At 37.0% G+C, this 26,484-nt stretch overlaps 1 long non-coding RNA gene across 1 annotated transcript in view; it reads right to left on the bottom strand.

Moving 5' to 3' along the window:
* The window catches only part of LOC112948605, a 43,873-nt gene extending 18,472 nt beyond the window's left edge, over positions 1–25,401 (bottom strand). The window contains exon 1 of the long non-coding RNA XR_003249655.1: positions 25,361–25,401. This is a non-coding gene — a long non-coding RNA (uncharacterized LOC112948605). The remainder of the gene's footprint in view (positions 1–25,360) is intronic.
* Between the last annotated feature and the right edge of the window lie 1,083 nt (positions 25,402–26,484).

Below are 26,484 nucleotides of genomic sequence, written 5' to 3'. Positions count from 1 at the left end.
AATTTGTAACAATTTCACATATGTAAAATATAGGCCAAATTTCTCCCCAGAAACACCCGTATAATCTTCAGTGACACTAACAGGGTTTGCAGGATACAATTGAGAGGATATTGGAGTAGAACGGAAAATTCCCATCTATTACAGCAGATGAAAGGTTACTAAGGTTAGAATGCAGTTTTCCTCAGATATTTTTTGGTTGATCCCATTTCATTAATTACTTATTAAAATCACAGAGCACAGAATATATACTAGATGGAAGCTAGAAAGTAATTTTTCATGACCATGTCAAAAAATCTGCTGTTGTCTGGTTTTTTTTTGCATTTAACAAAATGCAAACACATACTTTTACTAGAAATTTCACTTCCTTTAATACATCCCTTAATAGTTTTTCAACAGCTCAAATGGCTTCAAAAAATCTCAGCGTACCTCTCTCTTCCTCCCCAACAAAGAAAAAGCCAGACAAAATTAATTATGAAAATTAAAATAAATCAAAAAAACACAAGTGAGAGTTTTATATAGATATATATATATATAACTGAGTACATGTGCATGTGTATATGTGTGCACATATTATGAGTCTGGACATAGAGACTGTACTTGAGGAACAGATTAGAAAATTGAATTATTTCAAGGTAAGAAAAATCCTGGAATGATCTATTTTGATCTCTATATAAGCTAGACACACGTACAGTGATTTAACAAACCCTTAACTGTAAGTTACTGCACTGAGTGTTGATCAGGAGCAAGAAAAATCCCAAATTTGAATGGGAGAATTCCTATCATCAGCCTGCCCCAGGCAACTGAATCCCAGTGGCCAATTTTTAAGGTTTTCCTGAGGAATCAGATGAAACTGACTCCCAAGGCACCTCCCTTGTTTAACCGATTTACACCTGGACTCTGATTTACACAGAGATTTGAAGTTTAACAAATAATTAATTAGAATTGAAGAAATATTAAGCAGAGAGGGAGTTTCTTAAACATTTTGTTCAATAAGCAAATATGCAGGAGCGTGGAAGTTTGAACTCGTTTTTTTCCCACTGTCACTATCTGTAACGCATCTTCGACTGATGAGTCCGCAAAACAGAGATAAGAAATTAAAGATTTGGTTAGTTTATCATTTTGTGGCAGAACAAAATATGTGAACATATTCGCACATGCTATTTTGGAGCTGTAAGAGTTGCACACTCCAAGTTCTGAACTTTCCTGCAAGTACTTTTATAATATTCACTTTTTAGGCTATAACTACAAAATTCTCACTAAACGTCTTGAGAAGTAGGAAAATAAAATGCAAGAAATCCAGGGATTTTACACTAAAAGCTCTAACTCTACAAGTTTTTGAGCAACTCTACTGATAAAAAAAGTAGAGAGAAGAGAAAGCTGAAATTTGAAAATATTGAACATATTAAAATGTTTTTACTGAAAGCATTGATATGGAACTTCTTAGTGCGCTTTCTAAAATCATTTTACCACATGGCATGATTCAGTTTCTATTTTCTTACCAAGGCTTTAGGAAGTTTCTTTCAAAACTTTCCTTTCTGAGGCGTGTGAATGGGATTTCTTTTTGCTAGATAGCTCTGTGACACTTTCTCATTTCAGCAATAACCTTAAATAGCATCTGAGGATTACAGGGTTGACTAGTTAATATATCTGAGATCTTCAGTATTTACTGCTGCTTTTGATACATGAGAAGAATGAATCTCTTAGCCATTAACATTTACATGCATATATTCATGTACATGGAGTGTGTTTATGTTTTCTTTCCAAGGAATAATTTTATTTCTGGATCCGAGAGGTTTGTTTCCTGGCTGTCATACACTTCTGCTTCTCCTAAAAGTCTTCTTGACCTATTTTAGCTTTATATAGTCTTTTATGTAATGTTGATGCCCAGTAAAAACAACCTAGTGTCCAGTAGTTGAAAGTATTTGATGATATTTGCTTGAGATGTATTTAACTTATTTAATTTCATTGAATTTTTGCTCTTCATGCTGTCTCTACAGGACTATCGTGTTGTTCTTATTGTGTTATATTAGTTGTGTATAATGGCTAACACTTTGGCCTATAAATACATCTTTACAGTGCAAACCTGGACTGGATAAATTAAAATCCAAGGAAGAACAGGCAAAACTTTCACAGAAGAAAACAAGTTATGTAGGCATACAGGTGACTTAATCAGACACAGTTAATTAATCAGACACAGTTAGAACAGTCTCTTCTTTTCTTCAGTTACTCATGTTACCCTGTCAATATCTGAAAGCCACAAGTGGGAATACATTTAGAAAAATGGAATTTTTTTCTCCCCCAGGGTAGGCATAATAGAGTGGAGTAGGCAATAGCTGCCACAATCTTGACCTGGAGTTTTGCAAACAGCTCTACATGTGCATGCAGGATGTCGTATGTATACAGTGAATTTAATGCTTCCAGGAAGTGTCCAATTCACCACGCATGCCCTGCCTGAGCAGCCACCACTCAAGTACCAAGTTTCACACTTCCTGGGAACACTAGACTCACGACACTTGTTCCATGCAGAGGGCAGTTCCAGGATTCCCAGATGTCCAGCAGACCACCCCTTCCTACTGCTTTTTTTCCCAGGCTGTCACATATCCAGAAGTCCTGAGCAAATTTAAGCTACTGAATTTCACACAGACAAAATTTCTAACTGGAGAAAGAGACACACACATACATAATTGCATATACACACACACACACACACACACATATGTGCACAAGCCCTACACTCTTTACAATCTTGAAAACAAAAAGGATAGTAATGGATAAATGTTTTTGTAAGACAGTGATTGTCATATCTGGTAGAACTAAGCCAACCTACCATTAAAAAAACAACTTCACAAATATGATGTATTCTTGAGCTGGAGGGAAGGTATAAGGTAAAAGATAAGGCGAGGCCAAAAGATAAGGTATAAGGCCAAAGAGCCTTTTTAAGAGGGAGATGATGGTGACACAGCTGAAAATGGGTTTAAACTTGCTGTCAGGGGGTTAAGGCTGGAAACTTGAAAACAGCTTTTGGACCTGGGAGGAATATTCTTCCTACTCAGGCTTCAGAGTCCAGGTAAAGCAGTGGGAAGAAACCACTCAACTATTAAATCAGAGGCCGAATAAATTTATGAAGTGGATTATAGCATGTGGTTTTTCGAATGGCCAAGGATAGACCCTAAATCAGTCTGCAAAAACAACCTATCTCAGAAACCTTTCTTTAGGGCTAAAAGTCTGTTATACTTTCCTAGACGAGCAGAAAGACCTTGCTAGGAAGTTCAGAAAGAGCATCAAGGAGAAATTGCAAGAGTCTTCTGTGCATAAAGAGGCTGGAGATGAGTTTTGAAAGCCACTCAAACACTGCTGACTGGACATCTTTGCATGATAAGGACCAGATGGAAAATTCAGAAGAGAGTAGATGAATTCACTTGCAAATTGTCATTTAACATTAATTATGCCCGGAAAGCTGCCTCACATTGACGTTTGTATTACAAAATACTACTACATGAATATATCTACGTAAAAGTTTATAATCAAATCCTTGCAAACAATTTAAATACTGCAATGCTGTAAACACATTAAAGATATGATTTTAGTTAAGTATTTGGATTTGCAGTAAAATATTTCACCATTGTGCCGTGTGTGGCTTTTCTGCTTAACTGCAATCTGCAAAAATGCTGTAATAACACAGCTTTCTGATTAACCAAACAACTAATAACTGAGAAGACATAGTGACTAGCTATCATCCTTATGTAAATAAGGAAAGCTTATTTTTGCTCACTAATAGCTGCACATAACAATGAAATGCTTTTAATAAGTTTTAAGAGGATAAGACCAAGAAATCAATTTGGTGAATGCCCTTTTCAATGACCGCACACCATGTCTACGGCTGTATCATGACATGTTTGCATTGTTATTTGGCTGTAAACAAAATGAAAAGATCTGTCATTGAAATTTAAACACAGAGACTGGTTACATAAACTGAAACATTCTAAGCCCCAGTACAGTACAATCAACAGTCTGAAGAGACTGTACAACTAAACAAAGTTTTGGGATGTTTTTGGATAGGGGAGAAAGATTAATAACCAGAAAATAACTCTTGGCTCCCGTTATAAACTCTTAGGAATATAACTTAAAATTTGTGTAAATGCAAAGATTGATGCTCAAGCTTATGAAATAACCATTTTTCTGCAGTGCTGAAATACACACCCACATGGAAACAAATCTTTTTGCTAGCCAATTTTAACGAAATATACTGCTTTTACCAAAAAAAGCAAATTAAATAAATCTGACCTATCTGTTCTCCCAGATAATTGTAACTGCGGTCAGAGAACAACAAATCTTCTATAAATGGTCATCTTTCCAAATTACCCTGACTTTAGAATGTGCTTGATTAATTGCACAAACACTGTGTGCTTACAAACGCCATTTGTCTGGGGAGACCAGCCGAGAACGCCTAAAACATTCCCAATAGTCACATGAGAGAAGATTTCACTATCTATTTGTGTTTATTGCAGGTAAACAATTTTGTGGTTCATCACAAGACCTTGCAGTCCTAAACAGAGCTGTAGCCTTGCCCTAAATGGAAATCGGGATGGGAGCTTGGAGAGCTCTCATTCCAGAAGGAGTTTGGCTTCTCCAATGCCATCTCCGGCTATGAGCGAGGACTGTGGGAGCTTGACACTTCCATTGACGTTCCGCACATTTAGGTAGCTCCATAAATCCCTGCGCTTGGCATTTCCCAAAAACTAGTGCTAAGTTTTTCACAAGCATGGAGTTCACCTAAATGTGGCACTACTTTCTTGGTCAAACAGAGAGTTGACCAGGCATTTGCTAACAAACTTCACACTTTAAAGTGTATTCCCATCGTTACACACAAAATAGTTGTAACAAAAGCATGACACATATAGTAAGTTAAAGGGGGACAATGAATTACAGAATAATCATTTTTATACTGTATCTACCATTAACAGAATATAGCAGAATTTAATAAACTCAGATTAAATCCAAGTGGCTTTTTTTTTAGTTGTCATTTTTAATGTATAATTTAAACAATGCACATTTATCTGCCAAAGAATTGTCAGCTTCCTACAGACACAAGTATCACTGAGGAACTTGAGAAACAGAATTTCTGATTACAAGTAGCAAAAGGGTTAAATGGAAGTTTCAGCTGAAAAGCTACAGAGAAGTACAAATAATTAAGCTATAGAAGCCCATTTAACCATACTCTTCCCTCACCTTCAGGAAGAGCAGCTATTCTTTTCTAAATACCAAGAGAAAAAGATCTCACAAGGGCAGACCTAAAAAGTAATAAGCTCCATACAGATCATTTGGCTAAATGTTTCTGCAAAATAGTAAAGCTCTCCTGTCCACACATCCTGCAATCCTGAATAGACATATCCTGTAGAACATGGAGCACAAATTTAAGTCTCTGGGAAGAACCAAAATACCCCTGTTTAGGGGCACAAGCACCGACTTGATTTTTGCAGAATGGAGCTGCTTGCTGCCACGCTGGGTGCTCTGGAGCACAGAATGGGACACTTTGCCCACTCCCCTGATTTCACCCCACTTCTCAGACAAAAAAGAAACTGGATCCACATTCTTTCTCTTTTGGCAATTTGACCCCATTTCTTAGACAAAGAAACTGGACGCACATTCTCTTCTGCTTTGGCAAAGCAGTTGCAGCTATTGTTTTGTTTAGTAAAGTCATTGGAAATTTAGAAGCAGATCCCATTTCGTTCCAGGCCTACAAGCCCAAAGAAAAGCAGAGCTTTTTGATAAATGGATCAGTTTATGGCACATCTCTAGTTTTTCCTCTTTTCTTTCCTCCTTAATACTACAGTACAGTTCAAGTTCAACTTGATTAATACTGAAAAAGAGTCTAGGGTGTATTCATCTACCCACCCAGTCAACCGTATCTGTGATAGTTAAAGGAAAAGAAAAAAACAACATTCAGCATGTTAGTAACATAACAAAATACATTATATTTTAGACTCAAACAACTATTTTACATTATCTTTAAAACAACTACTTAGGATATAAAAAAATATTCACAATGGTATGTGGAAAAAGAGAAACTAAATTAACTCAGTCATGGCCAAAAGTTAACAAGAAGTAGCTATTTTGCAGCGTTTCAAATAGCACACATTCACACTGCCCAGGCTGACAACATGAGTTGAAACAGCTCAAAAGGAGTTATGAAGTTTATTAGGTCTGTAGCAGTCAACCCAAGAGATAACAAGGACTAGCACGGCAGATGACCAAAAATAAACTACTGGGTCAAACATCCATTTCTTATAAATAAATAAATAACAGGTATAGATTTAAGTTTGAGTTTTAACCAAATAAAATATATATACACATGTTTAAATAAGCAAATAGCTAATAAATAAATATGCTGCAATGGGATGGAGTACTAGGGACTCAATCTCCTCTTGCTTACATCCATACAGATCAGAATCTGTCCATGGAGTGACTAGACATCAGCAAACAAATGTGCATTCACTTAAAGTCTGGGAATATTTTAACAAGAAGACTTTTTTTTTTTTTTTTTTAATCATCTTGGTGATAGTTTTTGGTAAAACTACATAAAAACTACTATGCTTTGAAGAGTAACCACCTGAAAATGAATCACTATCTGTTTTCCCTATTTAATGTATTTATAAATCCTTTTCAGCACAGAAGTTTCCTTTTATGATAAAGACTTGACTAGAAAGCAGGAAAAGGTACAATAAATAGCTGACTACACTCTAGCTGGTGTTCTTTGACACAGCTGAACAAGCTGTGAAAAGGAATATTGTTCCTTTAATAGTGCAACTGAAATGGTGCTTAAAACAGATTGGGCTGACAATTTTTGCAACCTTGGTGTCTCCTCCAAGATTTACAATGGCACAGCTCCCCTTTTTAGCAAATTTAACCCTGTGTCAAGGCTTAAAATTAAATCCAAACTTCTTTTCTTCTCTGTACAGAAGGAACAAATTGGCACCACATGCCGGTAGTCAAGGAGTGCTGATGGGAAACAGAGTGAAGGGAGCGCCCTCCAACCTGGAAGGCGTCACTAGTCAAAATCAACTGGGATAAACAGTCAATTCCACTTAAAGTTTGACATATAAAGGCTTGTTAGATAGAAACATTCAAATATAAGAATTCCTCTGTACCACACAAACCTGTCTCAGTGCCAAAACTTAAACTTTCTGTGCTGCGCAAGCACTTTGGAGAAATCTGCCTTTAGTACAGTTTTGTGTTATAAAATCCTCCGTTGCCAAAGCCCATTTCGTTTGTACCAGAGGAGAAAAAAAAATAAAAAAGGAAAAAAATTCAAAAACAACAGAGCCATAGAGTGTATGAACAGCAGCAACCTAATATCATACAGCATATTAATCTAGGAGATTATATTATTATTATCCAGGATTGGATTTTATTTATTAAAAAAAGGAATAGCTTTTAGAAAAAAATGCACAAGGGCTCTTCCTCCAGTTAAGAAAGGTACTCCCTGTATTTTTTCTGACAAGTACCAAAACAGTTCCTATGTCCAATCCTCACTGAAATCCATTTCTCGCCACTGTTTGCAAGCAAAACTAACCTTCTCTTTCCAAGGGGAGGATCAAAGTCAAGCCAGGCACTTTGATATGTTTAGAAAAGGTTTTGCTTTCACTTCTGATCCCTTTTAGTCATGGCACAGAAGCTGCTGCAGGAGAAGGCTTTTGTCACAATATAACAAAAAATCAGCGTTGAGTAAGTCTAGTTTTAAAAGCCTCTCCATATTCTTAGATTAACAGTGTAGACATGAGAGATTGTTTGAGAGGCAATCTGATTCCCCACTTGAAGCTTTCCACTGGTCTTTCCTTACTAATTCTCATTAAAAGCAGTATTCAGAAAATCTTAGTATATTTGTACATTAAAAAAAAAATCCAAGACTTTTTATTCTTTTTCTTTTTTTTTTTTTTTTTTTTTTTTCGTCAACCTTTCCAATGTCTGGTTTGCTTTTAAGTTCTCATACAGCTTCAGCTGCTCTAGCAATTGCAACTGCAATGTTGTTGAAATGTGAATGTTGTGCAGATCAGACAAGCACAAGAAAAGCAGACATTGGGTTACAGGCTAACTGGAAGGACAGATCTGTCACTGAGATAGAGACAGGCAGGAAAGTCTGATGTCTCCAACATACTCTTACATTAAGGCCACATTATCAGAGTTCCTCCAGAGAGAGCAATCTTTCCACACCTTGGATGCATCAAAAATCCTAAAGATCATCAGTAAATCATGATATTTATGGAATTATAGGGTTTCCTTGTATACAAGTTATTTCTTTTTTCTCTGCAATACATAAATATCTGGCTGGGAGCTTTTCATGACACCATGGTAATTTACATTGCAAATCCAAAATTTTAAGAAGGATAAATTAAAACACGAGTCATGCTGAAGATTTGCACAAGTAACTCGCGCAAACATTTGTGCAAGAATGTTTTGTTTTATGCAGCATTTCTCAGCTAAAAAGTTTCATTTCTGCATTGCAGTTCACCTCTATGTTTAAATAATAATTATGGTTGTGACATACAGTGACAAAAGCCAGAAAATTCAAAATTAGCAGCAACATACTCTGTCCATTGTTTGAATGTGTTCAGCTGGTTTTCCTTAACTAATACCACCAAGAAAGAAATTTTCATTTCCCCAAAACACAAACTTCTGGCACAGGGTTACAGAGTGAAATAAATCTTATTCTTGGAAGAGATTTTTGTTTGACACCTGAATCTTTTCTGCTGTTTTCTCTCCTCTTTGCCTTCTTCAAATGGAGTCTTAGAAGTCTAAGCCAAAATAGAGAGTCTTAGAGCTATCACAACAAAAGCTCAACATCCACTTTTCCTTCCAAATACACTCTCTTCCTAAAACACATCAGCAAAGCCATAGCCTCAGTAGTCTTCACAAAACGGAGAAGACTTCCCACAGTAAAGACATCATCTCAGATGTTTTGATACACAATGGATCCTCAAATGGGTTTGGAAGAAACGTATGAAGATACACACTTTTATATTTACCATTTCCAACTGTGAAACCTGAAGATAGACAAGCAAATTATATTAGACTGGCAAATGCTAAGTATGTTTGACATCAACAATGTTTTTGACATAAATAAAACTGTAAATGACAAGTATCTTCCACCATATTATCCACCTTGTGTCTGTCTTTCCCTCTTACCTATTGCTCCATTTTCCTTCCAGATGTGAAGGAAAAATCCCTTCTTTATATATCTCCTTCCTCTTATGTTGAGGAAATGCGATATGGTTTACCATTAATAGAACAGTTTCACATTGTTATTCCGATATACTATGGGTTGCTTAAGCTTTATTTTTTTAATTCATTAATTTTATTTTTTTTTAATTCATAAAACAGATATATGTATTTTCACTTGCAATCCCAGATTTTCCATCTCTTCATTAAGTTCCAATTCCATATTTCCTGGAATTGATAGAAATATTGCACAGTCTTCAATTTGTGCAGATTTACAGTTTTGGTTTAATGGACTAATTCCAGCATAATGCTATTGTATCTGATGGGTTATATCCCACAGGAATTTGGCCCACAGTTTCACTAATTAGTATATGCTATGATAGGACACTGAATCCGCCGAAGCTTTGAAGTGGATCTGCTGAAACCATCACCTACGGTGAAATCCCTAAAGACCAAAAGGCTTTTAAACGCAAAAAAAGACCAAGCTTCGTATGAATAAAATTAGAAATTTAACTTTTAAATAGAAAAAGCTCACACTAAATATGGAAAGCAGCAAAGTAAAAAGGTTTATGTGTGTCTTTCTGCCCATGCCTTTACACATGGATCCTTGCTTGCAGGCTTTATTTTCTCCCACTCGCTCACTCAATTGCAGCAAATTTTGCCCAGTTATTTCCCGGTTTCTTTTCCAGTAACCAGAAGATGCTCAAATGATGCTTTAACAAGGCTAGGCCTAAAATTTGCACATTCTTCTATATCTCAACTAGGCTTTGCTTAAGCAGTTAAAACTTCCCAGGCTGTCACCATCCCACAACACTGCCAAGAATGTTATTCCCTGCATTTGGGAAACGTTACGTTTCCCATCGTGCAGATCCATCAGGCTACTGCACGGATCCATCAGCAGGGATTGCTTTGACTGCTCCTGCCCCTCTCCCTTTCGTCACCTCTCCTTTTCCTGTTACATGAGGATTCACGGGGATTTAACAACCCAGAGTTTCCCACTCGCTCTCTGAAACACACTTGCTGCTTTGCTCTGCTTCTGCGGATGCAGAAAGTCAAAGCAGGAACAAGTCAAACTTCCAGCGCCCGTTCATTACAGTTTCAAACCCTTATCTTGAAATTTTTCTCCTTTTTGGATCCACAATCCTCAGATTTTCTTGCAAACATCTTAATATCCTGAAAAACTGGAAGAAAAACAATAAAACTGGTATAACATCTTTGATGGTGGTATTATTTTATATATATATATATTTTTTTTTTTTATCTAGCCTGCAGGGATGTCTTTACTTTGGTTACATTATTGATTTTAAAAATCATATTATTTATTTTTATTGCTCTTTGCTTGGTAATTATTTAAAAAAAAAAACATTAAAACAGCAACTGGATCACTTTAGATTATTTCTTTCCCTACTGCCCCTCCTCACACTCAACTATAAAAAATAATAATAATAAAAGTAATCAAAAAATCAACTAACAGTTTAATTAAAACAGATAAGCTGAGAAAGATGCAAGTCCCCAGAGAGGATTACAGACACATCTGATATTTTCAGAAGAGCAATGGGGCAGGAGAAGGGAGGAAGATGGAGGAAAGCAAATTTAGCTCCGTGCATTGGCAGAGTTCTCGTTTTCCCTGCTCAACGGGTGAAGTTCCACTTTCCCACTTGGATCACTGAACTAATTCCCAGACAAAGTACGAGATTTTGCCATGGAAGGTGTGTTGGAGTCAATATCTCTAAACTCAGGTAGCTGTTGTCCCAGCAGGGTAGCTCAGAGGCTCCCTCATCCCAAACCATTCCTGAACAGCTCACACTAACCTCTCCATATGGGATTTGTGGGGAAAAAGGGAAGGGAAAAGCATACATCCATTCTTGTTGCAGAAATAATTTGGAAATTTTATATATATATAGATAGATACATATATTTTATTTAGTGCAAAGCTATGCTATGGTGGAGGTACACGTTGGGTAATATGATATGTCTGAGTAAGGAACAAAAAGTTGAGGTGATTGTCATGAGAGGGTTCATAGTTAACATTCCTTGAAGTTTTATCTTGCAGATGAAATAATATTCTAAGAAATAAAATAAAAATAATAAAAAAGAGCCTTCATCTTTTCCTAAGTTTGTTGACATAGAATGGATTAGAAAGGCCACACTTCTCCCTTGCCATGAGTTGGTGTCATGTAGCGCACAGATGAGAGGATAAGGAATCAAGATGTTCGACATAGAAACACATATGTTAAGGACAAGCTGAATTTCCATGTAAGGACTGAAAACATTGACATGAACATTCTTGTGCTTACTTTCCCCCAGTAATTGCATAGAAGCTACGTGATCATGATGAGGATCCTAAACTTCTTAAGTAATTAAATCTCTTCAATATTTCAGTTAGGAAAATATTCCTTTCCTTTTACTTTTTCATATTATTTCTACATATTTTCTGATAAATTCCAGCTATATTTTAGGCAAACAATACAGTATTTCTACACATTTTCTAAGATCTTAAAATGTTCAAATTGGCTTCCCTTTTTGCATATCTATCAGTATTTTGTTCCTAATTTTTTAATCGGCAGTTCCCTTGTGCTATAAAGCTGCAGAGGCACAAAAACAGATGCAAAACTGTATTTTCAAACCTGTAGACAGTTCAGAAATCACGTTCGTCCAAATATTAATACAAGGCACAATAACAGGGATATTTCCTCTTTCTTATTAATATGATAACCAACCAGCTGCTAGTGTTAACTTTAACTTGTAGAAAACATGTGTGCAAATCAGGAAGAAAATATCCAAATATCTACAGCAAATATTTGTAGCTTGTTTGTCCATTAGAAAATTAATTAGAACCAAATTTTTATACAATTATGTGCAGAATTAGAACTTCTGCAACTCTGGCAGGCAGCCCATTCCTGTATGCAATGCATAAAAACTGTAAGAAAGGATTCTATACTAACTACGGGGTGCTTACTTTCCTTCAACGATAATTGTCTTAATGCCTGTTTTAATCAGTATTAACTACTAGCAATAACATGCTTTTAATTATGTTTTAAACGAGTCCTTTATTGGGCTGTTTTGGGAAGCAAATTAGTCAAAAGGAGCTGTTAATCAAAAACGTGTTACTGGCACAAAATAAATGTTCATTTAAGGAGCCATTTGAAATAAACCTGGCTCATTGACTCTGACAACCTACAAGGACACTGGGGCCTCCTGAGGATAACTCCTTCAGTACTCTCCTAGATACGCCTTGCTGCTCAGAAGTTATAAGGAGAAACATTAAGCAGTTTAGGTCATTCATCAGCTAACTTTTACTACTGTACTCAAGAAAATGAGCCTCCTAGGAACTTCACAGCAGATCTATTCCTTCATTAGCTAAGTAATATTGAGAGAGATGTTCCTGTCATTACGAATGGAGAAATCTATTGCAGTGAATTTTACTAGTGTCCCCTTTGTCTATGAAATGCCTTTGCAGGTTCCAAGGTATTTAGGGTGAAAAACTAGCATAATTATCCCGGAACATTATTCCTATACGTTCATTTCCTTCTACTGAAGGATATCCCTGCCCAAAATTTGACCACGTATGATTATGTATGTATTCCACCTAATACCTAGACAGATAACTTGGCACTCAGGACAAAACATCACCATTACAGCACAACTTTAAATAGTTTTTTCATTAAATCAGTTCCATCGCCAGGTCTGAAAACTTAATCTCACTGTAGCTGTTCAATTTGAAGCACTCCAGCTTTAAACAAACTGAAGATTGCTTAAGCTACAGCAGCAGCTGAGAGTCTGGGTTTAAAGTCTGCAGATCATGGCTTACTGGTTGATCCTTTGACTTTTAAATCTTCAACTAATTTTGCTTCTTCACAAATAAAAGAAAAGGGAAAGAAAAAGATTCGGAAAATTAGGTGATTTGATTTTACTGACATGGCACATCTCTCAGTTAAATCCTTCAAATCCTTAACCTTCATCTCCCATATACATATCTTAACAAAATGGACTCCCAAAAAAGACTACTGGGGTGATGTCCCACCCAACCTGACAACCATGACACAAGACATGCTGAAGCAACAGAAATTGAGCAACTCCAATAACAAAACTGGGTTTTCTTACATCAAGGCCCTTCAGGATCGTATTGGAGTAGGTTTTTACCGGGGAGGCAGGTGGTTAATTAAGCACCAGTTCACAGTATGTTCTTAAGAGCCTCAGCCTAGGGGTAAGAATGAACTTGCAAGGGAAGTTATCACTGAATTAAGAACAGCACAAAAAAAGGCAGGGGTCAGGGGGAATGTAGAAAATACCTATACACTTAATGAATAAATAAATGGGAATATTTTATATCCGTGTTTGTTTTCAAAAGGCCAGCATTACTCCAGAATCCACTGGTGCTGGTCATGTCCAACATTATCGCCAGCACTACGATGGAACTCCCATCTTCAAAAGACAACTGGAGAGCACAGCAAGCTGAGTCCCTTGGGTATCCTTGACACACATTTTAAACAGCATTCTAATAAGAGTTTACAAGCAAAACACAACAGTCTGCCTTCCTGCCAGCCCAGCCATGCCTAGTAAAGCTTTAGCCTGACTAATTCCATGCTCTTTTCATGCTCGTTCAAAATGAACTCTACTCGTGGTTGGGCCAGACCAGCAACATCAGCACATCATCAGCACAGACAGGTATGGAGTGCTTCAGAGTCCTCTTGCTCCATAGCAGTACCCTCCTGGCTGTATGCATCATGAATGGAAAAAAATATAAATATATATATATATATAAAAATATCTGTGTATTTATGTAAATCAGAGACAAAACCTGCCTCATGACAGTGCTTAAAAACTGAAGGTCCTGAGGTAGGGCAATAGGCAAAGGTGAGTTTTTGTATCCCACCAAGCCCAATTAGCTCTTCATTAGCAGCATACGGTATCTGCAAGAGTCTGAAAATAGTTTTATGGTCTAATAAACACATCCTGATTTTATTGACTCGTATTTAATTCTTTCAGCGTGTATCTAATGGAACACAATGTCTTTTGAACACTTAAAATTACAGCTTTAACTCAGTTTAAGGAAAGATTAAAATGAAAATTTTACTAAAGGATGATCCAGTGAAACACCTTCTCTAAGACAATTGTTCTTAATGAAATACAAAGATTACCAATAGCTACTGACTCCTTCCATTACAAAAGCCATTATAAACTTGGTTTCACAGAGAGTTCTCCTGCCCTTTAAAATTTAAGAAAACCATAATTGCAAACCTGATTTTTATTTTATTGCGATCAAAGCTGATTACACTTCTTGGTGGACTTCATTATGTTCCAAAAATAGCATAAATGCTTTCTAAGATGTGGGTTTAAGAATGTTATTGGGACTGGCAACTTATTTTTCAAATTATCATTCATGGATCTATTTTCAACACCCTCTTTCTCAGTCCATTAAGTGCATTTCTGCAGCCTTCATCCACAAGCCACAGCAAAAGCTTATGTCTGACCCTGCTTCAGAGCAGCAGTACTTGCCTGCTTCCACTTAGCAGAATAACCACAAACTCGTTTTTTATTTCTTCTTTCTTTATACTTCTGGAAATGCAAAAATGTGGTCTTTTCGATGTTCTGTAGCTGTGCTCCTCTTTGCTTGGTCACTTACATTTATTCTAGTTAATATTTCAGGTAGTTTGGTGTATTTTGGCTTTTGTATTTATTCATGTAAACTGTCCTTTGGGGATCAAAGTCCCACTTTTTTTTTTTAAAAAAAAAAAAAAAAATTAAAAGGAGAGAGCAGAGAAGGAGTAAGAAGATCTCTTTCTTGGCCTTGGCAAGAACTCCTAGAGATTTAAAATTCAGGCAATCATTTCATTCAAATTTAGCCTGGGCCTGTACAGACAGAAGCGTTACTTTAATTTCTGTTCTTGAGGTGAGTTATTAATCTACTTTCTTAGCACCCGTGGTAGAAAACACGTAATCCCAGCTAGGCTAGAAGATTGACAGAAGCCAAGATACAAATAGATACAGAGGGTGATGGAAGAAAAAGAAAATCTCACAGGTATATGGACTAAAAGATACGTTCAGTGAAGTCAATAGGAGGTTCAAGGGTTTTAACAGTCAGTCTAGTATTTGAAAACCTCACCATGAACCTGTAAAAGCAGAGGCAGTGATAGAGGCTGTGTGGTGGCACAAGATACAGCCCTGTTTTCCATCATCAGCTTTTAGCACTAAATACACTAAAAAAACTCTTTAAAAGTAGAAAAGAAAAATAATAGTCAAATATAGGCAGCTAGGACAGGTGGTACAGAAAATAATGGGGGAAAAAAACATTACAATATATAACATCTTAATCTCTTATTTATAATTCTTCCATAAACTTTATTATAAGTCATTATATACTTCTCTGAGTACCTCGCCACAAAATGACATTTACAATGCAACCATAGCAAAAATAATTCTACACAAAACATTTTGCAAAATATCACATCAAAGGCAATATAAGAGTACGACATAATTGTAGCAATTTCATCATATTAATACTATACTGCATATACTTTGGGCCCCCAAGCAAAATAACTCTACACAGAGAATAGGTAGGCAAAAATACTAATCTCTGTTTATATCGTTTTATCTCAGTTAGATTTGCATGGAACAGGGTATGAAATATATAAAACGCATTCAACATCACTGGTAAGTTCTACTGTTTCTTACAGTGAAATCTAGAGACATTTGTTATGGAATTACATAAGGGGTCCTAATCCTACTTTACATCCAACTATCAATTCATCTGTAAAAAAATAAAATTTAAAAACTCCTCTAAAGAGAAATACCTCCAAAAACAGAATGGCAAAAAGAAACCATTACTAAAATTCCCATTATTCCTTTTCCATAGTAGCAAGTCTTTCAACTGCATGAAAGAAAATGAAAGCAGCCCTGAAAATAATTTATTTAATGATTGAACAAAAAGGAGTGTAAAGAGAAGATAAAAATAGCTTAGGACAAAAATTTACACTAAACATAACATGAAAGTTTTCTTCTAGACTTGCAGAGCTTTCTAAGTTGGTCTGTTGCAGGGACATTCATCTAACCAAATATGAGGCCCTATGGGAACCCTGAGGAGATTAAAAGGAAATAATGAAGGCATAATTGTGGGTTAGCTGGGAATAGTTCTTTCTCCTCCTCAGCATATGGAGAAGTGTGTCAGTCAGATGGTGCACACTGGAAGGTATAATACCTAGGGGGTTTGAGCGGCTGATGCTTCTTTATCTCTCCGTTTTGCTTTCAAATTTCTTTATTCATCTGTTATTTTAAGAGATACCAGGGCTGGAGGTATTCTCTGTGGGGTTGGCTCGCTATTTTTTCCTCGGAATGGGAAACTGAAGATCCACATTCATTTATACCTTGAACATTATTTCACATGTGATCCTTACAGGTGAATCATACCTGGTTAAACAAATGGCTCAGAAATTATGAAGTATCTATTACTAGCAATTGGAGCCCGACGTTTGTTTTTTAAAAGTATAAAAAAGGCAATAACAACACGGCAGACAAGCACTTTGGATGGGATTGTTTCATCTTTTCACATCTATTTGCATTTCCTTTTGGCCTTTGCTGGACATAAATCGTTTCTACTTTGTTTAAACTCCAATTCTCAAATCTATTATTTTCCATCTAACAAACAAAACAGCTACATCAGAGAATGTGGACAGAGAGATTAAACCGGCAATGTTTTTAATGCCATCTTAATTGAACCTCAGTATTCATGCACTTCTATCCACTGGATTTGCATGCAGAAACATTTCTGAGCATAAATAAAATAACCTGAAATCTCAAATCACCTTCAAGAAACGGTAGCATATTTGTAGATTGGAACTGGAGTGGAAAATTGCACTGTTGACCAACAGTGCAATTTTTACAGGGGAAAAAAAAAAAGATAATAAAGAAAAAAAAAAGGTGTTTCAGTTGTTTCCAAGATCAAGTTGCCCTAGTAGCACTTTGCCCTGTAACGTGTTGGAAACAAAGGTTTTGAAAGTATAGGTCTTTTACTGCATGGTTATAGGTATATACAGGGTGAAACACTGAATTGCAAAATCAGACTATTTAGCACAAAGGTGCAGAGAGTCTGTATAAGGCAGGATAAATTGAGCCCAGCTAGAAATGCCATCCTGAAAAGCAAATGTGTATATACATATCTTCTACAGCACCAGCAAAAGGAAACACTCTTGCCTGTATAGCCATGGTCTAATGTAAAAGACAAGTTAAAGTCCCATTGCAAACACAGTGACTTAAAGCAGAGTGACACATCTAAAGGCAAAGTGGTTTGGGGCTAGCTTGGGTCCCCCCCCGTTTTCCTCCTTACTCCACAGAGATCATGATTTGCTGCTTCTGCTGCTATGAGACAAAAACCTGCTACACCTCCTCGTGTCAGCCAGCATTTTATCTATTCCCGCTGCTACACTCCAGCAGCTCCTCCTGACTGTCCCCTGGAGACAATAATCTGAATTCACAAAACAACTTTGGAACCAGTTTTGCAGCTATCCCCCGTTCAATGGTTAACTAGTCAAAATTACTTATTCAGCTTTCCTACGCAGCGCATTGACAACATATGTGATACTAGCAAATCGAAAGGACAAGAACAGAGCTGGCTTACTAAGTCTCGTAGATCTTCTCAAGGACATCAACCAGCAAGCTGTAGTCCATCTCTTCCTCATCCTCAGTGAGGAATTCAGTGCCTCAAATCATCTGCTAAACACAGATCTGAAATCAGGTCCTCTACCCCACCAGTTGATTTCCCTAGATCCTAGGCTTGGAGGAAAACAGCAGCCTGGTAGCCTATTGTTGCCCCATTGCCTTTTAGACAACAATCAAGACAAGAAAACTCCTTAGAAAGTCAGACAGACAAATTAGATAAATAAAATAATAATTTAAAAAGGCAAACTCCTAGGTTGAAAGTATTGATTAGACTTTTGAACTAGGGATCCGAGTGAGTATTTAAGTCATTCTACCCAGGAAAAACAAAAGGAAGAAACTTAGGTACCTACAAGGATGGGCAGGGAGTTAGAGGTGCTCTGTCTTAATGGGTATGTATCCGGACTCCTTTAATGGACACAATCATCAAGTGAGATGTTACAGAACATATTGCATTCTACCTAGTTTGTTGTGAGTAGGATTTAAGCTTTCCCAGGATGGTTAAACGTGCATGATTGCGTTAGACCTTTCTTTCACGTGGAACAGGCATTTACCCTGAGTCATAACCTGGCCCTTCATTTGTAGAGCTTCCATAAATAAATTTGAATGCACTTATGAAAATTAAGCACAGCAACAAAATTAATAATTGCTAGAAAAAGGTAGAAACTAGCAGAGATTAAAAGAAAATGATGTATCAGACTGGAAAGAGCTAGTCTCTAGAAATTATTCACTTTTTTTTTAAGTTGAAACGGGTGAAAGTATTTTACAAAAGTTGTTTTTAATGAGACATTTTCTCTACATCGTATCAGGACAGAAGTGTGAACTTTTTTTTTTTAATGGAATTACTTGACAAACTGATCAGTGCCATATCACTGCCTCCAGACACAGTTCTTTTAATGATGTCCAAACTACTTAACTATTAAAATGAAATTGTGAGCCAGCACAGTAGGAAGTAGATTGAGCAAGCTGAAGATCAAAGAAGATACCATCACAGTGGCCTTTGTGTGCTCACTGTAGGTTTGTTCTAACTGAAGGGTAAAGTAGTAGGGAATTGAATTATATTGGGCCGGTTCTATACTAGAGCATTGAACGCAACATAAAAGTAGGGTCAAATAAAACAGTACAAGCCTACCTGCCCTGGGCAAGATTAAAACTTAGTCTGTAATGCCACGAGCCATTTTGTCTTACACCGTACAGCAACCTTGGTTCTCAGAGCCCTGCTGGTCTGTTTTCTTTGTGCAGGAATAGTGTAATACTGCTTTAGATGTGTGACAGATCTGGGCTTTTTTAATGTCTGCACTAAAAAAATTCTGCCTACGTACCTTGAATTACAGAAATGTCTGGGTACAGATCTGTATTTTGGAAGGCCAAAATTATGTATCAAGTTGCTGAGAAAGCAGCAGGTTTGCATGGGCTTCATGACCATCTCCACCCAAAGAAGAGAGATGTGTTATCCATTGGATGCATACATCTTGGAGTGTTAAATCCATGCCTAAGCTTAGGTGCAAATTTCCCTTCTTAAAAGAAAACAGTGCCATTACTTACAGCCCCCAAATGAATTGCATTTCTGTATCAGGCACATATTCACCTGCTATATCTGATACCTGAACTATGGTGTCTATATAAGGCCTCAAGAGAGGAAAGAGATGCTGGCCTTTGATACTCGTGCTGGTCTACTGATCTTTTTTAGTTCTGTAGGAACTACTGCTTGACTGACTACAGTGCACTTGGGGAGTACATCCGTTCACATCACCTGCACTGGCTCAGGAAAGGTAGAAAAAAGTCATTTTTCTGCATTTTCTTTTTAGGCTACAGTGCAGTCATGGTCAAAGTATTCAAATTTGAAGGGCTTAATTTGGCTAGTATTGGGCATAAGATTAATTATAGGAAATGCACAGTATATCTATACAGCCTAAGCTTGCTAAAAATAATGGTAAAATACAACATGGTGGGTAACACTGCTAGATAAAGTCTCCATAGTACGAAAGGAAAGAAAATAGCAAATGTACTTCGTACACTTTTTTTTTTTTTTTTTTTTTTTTACATTTACATCTCTCCAAAATGGCACCAAAAATGTTATCATTTTTAGAGCAAGTTTTTGTTTGGTTTTTCCTTCCACCTGCACGTTTTGGGATTATTTTCAGCTCCTATTAAAATCTCCATAACAATCCTGAGCAAAACAGTGACCCGATTGCAGGTGAGGGTGTCAGATTGGCAGGACAAAATAAGCTTATTACCTAGCTTTGCATTTTATTACACAACCACCTCTTCCACATAAGTGGAACATAATAGACATGTACAGAGTACATATGCACAAGCTACACAAGCACCCAGAGCTTGAGCTGCAATTTTAAAATTCATTTAAATCAAAGGTAAATAAATTTTAAATATTAGGAAGACCTTACAGGTACTGAGGGAGAAGTTATTTGTATTTTATGGGATTCATTTTCCGCACAGTATGTGTAGGGAATTAGCAACAAAACTTTCCATTATTACCCGGGGAAGTTGGCTGTTAAATTCTCCATGTGTTGTTAAGAAGATTTACCTCTGCGTGTTGTTTTAATATTTAAAACATCATAGAGTTTGAGTTGGGCAGGAGGAGGAAGTAGCAGAGGACTCTTGGGCTATTTTGGGTATGTCACAACCAAATCCTTGCAGGTTACGTCCAGCCATGGTGACTGCCCCATAATTTACGGAGAAAGTGTCTGTCAGCAATGGCAAGTCTGCCTGAAATGGGGCATTGGGGCAGGAGGAGGAGGTTAGACCTCTGCAATCACATTGCAAAGAGCACCCAGAAGTCTGGCCAGTGCCAAGAGAAGCAGAGCAAGCTCCCTGCCCTCTGTAGTGAAGACAGAATCAAAACCAACCAAAACAAAACAAAAAAAAAAAATCAAAAAATTCATCTTAATCATACAACAGCCCATAGCCCTATGCATCCTTAATAGCCTTCTTGTCCTATGTCCTCCTTTCCAAGAGAGTTTAGCTTTCTTGAAAGCCTCTGTAGTGGAAACAAAACCATTCAAATTAAAATCAGATCCAGTATGTTCTGGAGCAAGTTCCAAGCCACTGCGGCTGTACAGCAGAAGAGGAAACCAGGTTTGCAAGTAAGTGCAAAGAACATATAAATTAAGCCAATACTTGTGCCATAGACACTTCATCCATGAAAAATAGAGGTTAAGAGCTCAAGCATGCTTCCAATCAACTCCACATCCATATTGCAGGCACGTGATGACACCAGTAGCTAAGCATGGTATTGTCTAAGTAACAGCAGCAACCCCCACAGTTCAAACTGCTGATAAATCCTTGAAGCGGGCAAGAGGAAAAAGAATTTCAGCTGAATCCAAAGTACAGCAGAATGCCTTTATCAGAGCATGGGTGACTTGTCCTCCATTTTCATCCTAAAGACCCTTCTCTATTTATAATTCTTTGTCTGCTAATAATAGTATCCAAGCTCACCTGCAGAAGAATCCACCTGTCCCCAAAAAGCATATCCCTCACCTTGCTCTGAATTCCAACACACTGGGGCTGCATAAATCTAGGAAATAGTCTTTAAGATACTTTACACATTTCTCTTCACACAAGATATGCTCCTATTATGATTTTTTTCCACCCCCTCTACATTCCATGGAAAGTTGTCATTCCGTGCATAGCTTATAATGAAGTACAAATTTTTTCTTAACATTAGTCCCCTATGTAATTCAGCTGCTGCTATAGAAAGATTCCTTCATTGGATAAACACGTACAAAGCACTATAGGCAGAGACTTTACAGTAGCAGATACCAATCTTTCTTAATAAACAATACAGCATCTGTGCCCAGAAATAAAATGGTCCCAGAATGAACACTTCCCACAAGTACCTGTGGGACAAAGGTACCTCCCAACATCACTGGAGGGCAGGTACTACACCAAGGAGACCACTGCACCTCCAGGAAACACCAGCAAACCAAAGCAGTCAAGAACTGATGCGTCTTCACAACAAACCTTTTGTCACTATTTTCTGTATGCACCCATCTTGGCATTTTTTTTTCATGACCTTTATATTAAGTTCTACATGAGCTTTATGTTAAGTTAAAGATTTCCCATTTCCTTTTGGCCTTAGCCTCTCAAGCTCACTTCATTCAAAAGCCTTGACGAAGTTGGTAGTGAATCACTTGGTTAGATCTCAAGCAACAACTCTTATCTAAGATAGTACAAACATCTATGTCAAGGATCCCTTGGATCTTCGGTGATTGAACAGAGCCCTGAGGCACACACAGATTTCTAAAGCTTCTGTGTTTTCATCCACCTACATCCAATTACAAATTATGGATATTTTTCATATATTTTTCCAAACTTCATTGCTGGAAAGATTCAGAAAAAGTATGTAATACATTTAGAAAGGCATCTAATTAAGGATCTCAGGTATATACATATATGTATATAAAGTAGAAGTTGACAGCAATTAATATAAATTAAAAACAAAAATCCAAATAATTTGTAAGGGAAACAAAAAAAAGCAGATTTTAACTTTTTTAAATGAAGTTAAACATTACAATGCAGTAGGGTAAGAAGGGCTCAATACCATTTCTATTTATAGGAAAAAAAATGTGGTATCAATACTGTAAAGACAAGCTATTCTAAGTAACATAAAAATTGAAAACATCTTAAATAACTGTTTAGAAAACAGCTTCAGGTAACTTGAATCTATGTAGTTTCAAAAGTCTGTTCATGAAACTTTACACATGGACAACGTTGAACAAGTTTTATAACTGGGGTATTGAGAAAACAGCAGAAAGTTGGCATGTTAACATGAAGAACTCTAAAAGGAATGAGCTGAACACGTCTGTTAGCCTGACCTATATCTGGGACAACAGAATGATGGCTAATGCAGGACACAATTTAATAAAGTAGGCGTAATACGGTTAATAGGTTTTTGGAAAACTAATTGTATCACAGAAACTTGATCTTTTTAATGAGATTATGAGTTTGGGTGATAAAGGTAATAGGATGTTTATGTAATACAGCTCAGTAAAGCACCTGACTTCCTTACACATGATATTTTGATTAAGAAACTGTAATGAACAATCAACACGGCACACACAAAATGGATTTAAAATTCGCTATGCCTCAAAATACAGTTTTAAATGAAGTATCCTAATTAAAGAATTTTATCTGAGTCCTGCAAGAGTGAGGTCTTGGCTCTAAAATCTCAACAGCTAAAAATAGGATGAAAATATAATTACAATTTCATCAAATCTGGAAGTGATGAGACTAGAGAAAGGCAAATAACAATTAGGACATTTCACTAGCAGAGGAAAGATGGGAAAACAGGTTTAAATTCTCCAGGACAGGCAGTGTTGGGACTGAAGAAGTCCCCAGATGGGTAAAGAACAGTGGAGATGGTAGATCAACATTGTGGTAGTAACTATTGAAACATTTTATATTCAGCCCAACTACTCCAGAACAGCCATGAGAAACCAGAGAGCTTTAGAGAAAGCTGAGTGATTAAAATACATGTTGGTATGTTGAAAGGATCACAAACTATAAGGACTTTCATAAGAAAAACAAGCTACAGATTGGACTCTCTATTCCAGTCAACCAGGTACAACCAGATCTGACTGCTAGTGTCTGACCCCAGACCAATTAAGACTAAAAACGTGGTGAACATTTAAGTATTTCACTTAGGTTTTTTTCACTTAAATAAGTGCTTTTTCAGATGGTGGAAGTGACATGAAATGGATCCCACCCTAAATTATTGCTTGTATTCCCAATGGTCTGTAGCAAAACCAGGAAAACAGATGAGATGAAGCTACCGGATCCGATATGTATATGCATATATACATTTAATCAAGGAAAGGGGAAAGAAAAGAAAAAGTCAGAAAACACAGGGCTTGGCGTTTTTGGTCCTAGATAATGTTACATCATGGCTTATGATGCTCCTCTATAGCCACAAAATTCCGCATAACACTCCGTCTGTGAGAAATTCTACCTTTAGCCAACAGACAGATCTGGACACAACTTGACCCGAACCACCAGCACAATCCCAAAAACTTCTCCAGGAATTTATGCTGTCTCTAAAACACCAATTTCCACAATGCCGAGGTGACATTACAGTTTTAACAAAAGTAATGAACAGCATCAAAATAAACTAAAAGTTATATTCTCCTATAGATCCTACAGGATCTATGAGTACCACTAAATATTGCCTGTTATAAATCCAGCAGTCTCAAGAGAATCTCTACAGTTCTGTGAAAAAAAAATACCTTTTCCCCACCCCTGCCTTGGCTTTGTAATTCCATATGCACATTAGACCTACTTTTGAAAAGCAAAAGCCTTACTCTTCCCATCCTTTCTGAGCCAGCATTTCTAATTGTCATGGCAATATAAGAAGAAAAGAGAAAGATAATACTGTGGTTGAATTCGACTGGGTTTCGGTTTGTCTTTTAGTGTTTGTATATATAAATGAACAGTGACATTTCTCTGGTTTAAATTAATTGTGGTGGCCCAGACACATAATCCAGATCTGTTCTCTATTGCGAGATGGAAAGACAGGAGGGAATAAATGCAGAGATTAAAGTAGAAAAAGGAACTTTTTTTGTTCCCTAACTATTCCCTACTGTGGTTTCTCCTAAAACATCCTTTTCTACCGTGCTTATATGCTGTGTTGATGGTGAACTTTTTGGTGAATCAGTAACTTCTACAGCTTGCAGGGCATGAAAACTATCTCAGCTCAAGAGATCTCAGAAGGCATTTCTACAATGCAATTAATACCAAAATTAAACTAATAATAAGATTTTAACTACCTTTGGAAGGTTGAAACTGAACTGAGACTTTCCTGAACTTAAAAATTACACTTTAGCATACGCATAGCTAAGTGTTATTTTGACTTTCTTTGGTGTAATCATCTTAGAAAATTGTCCTCACCTGGATCCAGTTGGCGAACACATCTTGCCCTTTGTCCTCACCAAAACACATTTCTCTTTTTTAATTCTTCCACTGTACTTAAGAACAACTGACTCAAAACCCAATGGAAATAGTTGCCAAAATACTTAACATGATAAAGATAAAACCATTTCAGATTCTATCAAGTTAAAACAGATCTTTTCTTTCTCATATTACTTGTAGAAATAACTGCTTTTTACAGGAGAAAGTATCTTGAATCTTACTAGAGTAAAACCTTTTCAGATCTCTTTCAAATGTAAAGGGAGAATTCTATCTGGAATTATTCAAATAATTTTAAAAAATCCTCTATGGGAAGATAAAGTGAAGATCACTATGTAAAGATCAAGTGAGAAATGTTTGTCTCATAGGATTTTTCAAAAAACAAAATGCTCCATTTATATGAAAAAAACCTTTCAAATAAAATAATATTCTCATAGAATAGTAAATATAATATCTTAATGAGAGCAATCTGTACTATATGTTTCACAGTCCTGCTCCCATTTTCCTCTGGATTTAGTGACGCACAAATTGGCCACTTTCATTCCAAGCCACCCCTTAGCAAAGCACTTACCAAGGAAACCAAAACATCTGCTTTGCAATTCCTGCAGCAGAGAGGAATTGTCTGCAAGATGCGGTGGGCAGCTCTGAATCCAGGCAGGACCCAGCAGCTCCAGAGAAGGGAACCTTGCAGGAGAGCTGCCTGCGCCTGGATTTTCAATTACTGAAAACACCTGAAGGAATTATACTAATGAGCTACATTAAATAAAGCAAAGGGTAGTTAAAGACTCCCTTGCCTTATGAAACAACTCCAGCCTTCTTGTAAGGGGAAAAAAAAGCATGGAAAAAATTTCTCCTTCCCATCTATCAGCTGTAGTTTAACAAGTGCTCAACAACTCCCTGCATGGCTCAGACCTCACCTAGCTGAATTTACTCCACACTGAGCTGCTGCAGCAAAACCCTGGGAGAAACCAAGAGCCCTTTCCAAAATTCAGGGTAGGGACTTCGTGCTCTCAGTCACTGCCAGGTGCTGCATGTTACATTGCTCAACATCTGCAGCATTACAGTCCCCTTCCCCAAAAGGAGAGCTTTAATCCCATAGCATCTCTGTGCAGCACCCACTCATCCTGAACGTGGTCACATTTTATTGTTTCAAGGATAAAGATTGTTCAAGGCATCTGACGTTACGCCTAAATTATTCATCCACCAGTATTATTTATTCATTAGCTCCTGAGTTATCTTGCTTGGCTAAAGTACCTGGTTTCTATTACTCATAGAAAGAAAACATGCCATTTTCTCTGTTTTAATTGAGATTTTCTGACTCTTGCAAGGAGCTGGTCGCATAGTGCTAATACCTCATAATGCGTTTCGACAAAATTTGAACCAAAGAGCAATTTCTGCACGCAAGTGTGGAAGAGGCAGCCGCTGCTGCTGGGCACTGCACCTTAACTTGGGAAGGCCTGGCAGTGCTGAGCTGCTTGCAAATTACAGAGCGAGGGAAATATTGGATGTCTTTTATAGCTTAGGGCTATAATATTTTCCTTAAGACACAGCCAACGAGCAGACACTGCTTAAAGAGCAGGAAAGGAAAGTAGTTTTTGTAAGTGTGCAAAGTTGGAAAATGACAAAACTTCACAGGTTATGCGAAGCCCTCCCTCGGCAATAAAAGTATATTTTTGGAATAGAGAACTGTATCTA

Source organism: Nothoprocta perdicaria, unplaced genomic scaffold, assembly GCF_003342845.1.
Source record: "Nothoprocta perdicaria isolate Ctin4 unplaced genomic scaffold, notPer1 scaffold_27, whole genome shotgun sequence".
Taxonomy (NCBI): Eukaryota; Metazoa; Chordata; class Aves; order Tinamiformes; family Tinamidae; genus Nothoprocta; species Nothoprocta perdicaria.
This window is presented reverse-complemented; position numbering and strand designations above follow the sequence as displayed.